Source organism: Salmo salar, chromosome 13, assembly GCF_965601325.2.
Source record: "Salmo salar chromosome 13, fSalSal1, whole genome shotgun sequence".
Lineage (NCBI taxonomy): Eukaryota > Metazoa > Chordata > Actinopteri > Salmoniformes > Salmonidae > Salmo > Salmo salar.
Window position 1 is genome coordinate 14,727,699 of NC_138303.1, and position 2,824 is coordinate 14,730,522.

Here is a 2,824-nt window from a genome sequence, read left to right on the forward strand (position 1 = left end):
CTGCAGAGCTGATTATGTGACGTTTGCTGTCATTCATTCTAGAGGCGGATGTTCCATTATTAATGAATTACATATGCAGTACCGATCATATTGAAGTGTTCACAGTAAAGTGGTTTATTTCACTTCTGCTTCACTTGACTCATAGAGGGTGACGATCTTTCAGATCCTCAAAACTTCATTAGTCCAGAGGCGTGGGGCCGTCCCTCACAGTAACCAAACACTCCAGCTGTCGATGGCCAGTAGCTCAACATGTCTGCAGAATGAAGTGAAACCTGAGACCTGATCAGCTGAACCTGGACCCTCCCCAAAAGCCTTTCTCCTGCACATTCTCCGTGACGGTAATGCCACAGGGAGAACAAGTATTAGAGTCGTTCTGAGAAACCTTGCCTGAGAGTAAAGCTTTCAAAACCTCTACGACTTACTTACAGGAAATGTACAGTATTACTACCAGCTGAGGAGAGGATTGCATTATTTTATTACTTCAACAACCACAGAAATGATATCTCTGTAATGTGCTGTACCTCAAATCCATCCCCTGGTGTCCTACCAGTGGTGGCTGGTGCCGATTAAGATTAGGGAGGACGATTTTTTTTCTCCGTATTTATATTACAACATATTGGATGACTGTTATTGATACTCTATTCACCCAGCTCAATGTAACATCAATAGGTTTAGACTACAACATGATACTCTAATTCTCCCTATCATGAGGTTGCTCCAACCAGAACTACAAATTAAAGTTTACAATGTAGGTGCACAGGTCGAGAGAAAAAAAATTGTAATCCCTGTGACAGACAGTGACACATTCAATACCGCCTTGCACACTCTTGCCTGCATCTACAGTAGCTGATCTGGGGTGTAATCATTAGTCCAAACAGTTGCAAATGAGAGTTTCTATTGGACAAATTCAGGTATGTTTATCCCCATTGCATTCCGTTTGCTTCCATTTAAGAAACACTTTTGAATGAATATACCCCTTGATCACCCGCAAACACAGTTTACTTTCATAGCAGCCACATACAAACAGCATGATCACTTTGCTCGTTGTATAATTCCTTCTCACATCTATGTACTCTCCTCCTCTCACCTTTTCCCTTTGCTTGTGGACGTCAGTGCAGAACACAACAGCTGTCTGTGACCATGCGAAAAAACCTTTCCAAGCCAAACCTTCATAGCATAACCGCTACAGACAGCCTAGGTCGTTGTCACCATATTAGCTAACGTCATAGTCAACATAGCTACTAGAACTAACGCGTTGGTAAACCCACTACAATCATGCAGTACAGTGTACAGTTTAGCAGTTTAGCAGTTACACTGGCAGGCCCCAGGTGGCAATAAATTAATACAACCAAAAGCTTACCTTGACTTGGAAGAGTTCCAGTGTTGGTTAGCCATAGCAGGCTAGCTAACATAGCATCCCTCTCTGTTTGAGATGGGTGTTTGACTATGCTAAACTAGCTAGCTACATTCGCTAGCGAAAGTGAAAGTGAAAAAAATACAATGAAATACAGCTAGCTCTCTCTCTCCTGCTTCTCCTTAATTTTTGAAGAAATTCATTTGTTCAAACTGTTCAACTATTGTATTTCTCTTTGAGTCATCTACTCACCGCATTTTATGTTCTGCAGTGCTAGTTAGCTGTAGCGTATGCTTTCAGTACTAGATTCATTGTCTGATCCTTTGATTGGGTGGACAACATGTCAGTTCATGCTACAAGATATCTAATAGGTTGGAGGAAATGCTCAAGAAGTTGTCATAATTACTGGGGACGTCTATGGAAGGGGGTGAGAACCATGAGCCTCTTATGTTTTGTATGGAAGTCAATGTACACAAAGGAGGATGGAAACCTGTAGACCTTCAAATCAAATCAAATCAAATGTTATTGGTCACATACACGTGATTAGCAGATGTTATTGCGGGTGTTGCAAAATGCTTGTGCTTCTAGCTTCGACAGTGCAGTAATATCTAACAAATTACACAACATATACCCAATATACACAAATTTAATTAGGAATAAATTAAGACTATATACATATGGACGAGCGATGTCAGAGCGGAACGGACTAAGATACAGTAGAATAGTATTGAAAAAACAGTATATACATATGAGATAAGTAATGCAAGATATGTAAGCATTATTAAGTGAATGAGATACCGTAGAATAGTATAGCAAACAGTATATACATATGAGATGAGTAATGCAAGATATGTAAACATTATTAAAGTGACTAGTGTTCCATTCCTTAAAGTGGTCAGTGATTCCTAGTCTATGCCTATAGGCAGCAGCCTCTAATGTGATAGTGATGGCTGTTTAACAGTCTGATGGCCTTGAGATAGAAGCTGTTTTTCAGTCTCTCGGTCCCAGCTTTGATGCACCTGTTCTGACCTCGCCTTCTGGGTGATAACGGGATGAACAGGCAGTGGCTCGGGTGGTTGTTGTCCTTGATGATCTTTTTGGCCTTCCTGTGACATCGGGTGCTGTATGTGTCCTGGAGGGCCGGTAGTTTGCCCCCGGTGATGCGTTGTGCAGACCGCACCACCCTCTGGAGAGCCTTGCTTTTGCGGCCGGTGCAGTTGCCGTACCAGGCGGTGATACAGCCTGACAGGATGCTTTCAATTGTGCACCTGTAGAAGTTTGTGAGGGTTTTAGGTGACAAGCCAAATGTCTTCAGCCTCCTGAGGTTGAAGAGGCTCTGTTTTGCCTTCTTCACCACACTGTCTGTGTGGCTGGACTATTTCAGTTTCCCAGTGATGTGTACGCCAAGGAACTTGAAGCTTTCCACCTTCTCCTCTGCGGTCCTGTCAATGTAGATAGGGGGGTGCACCC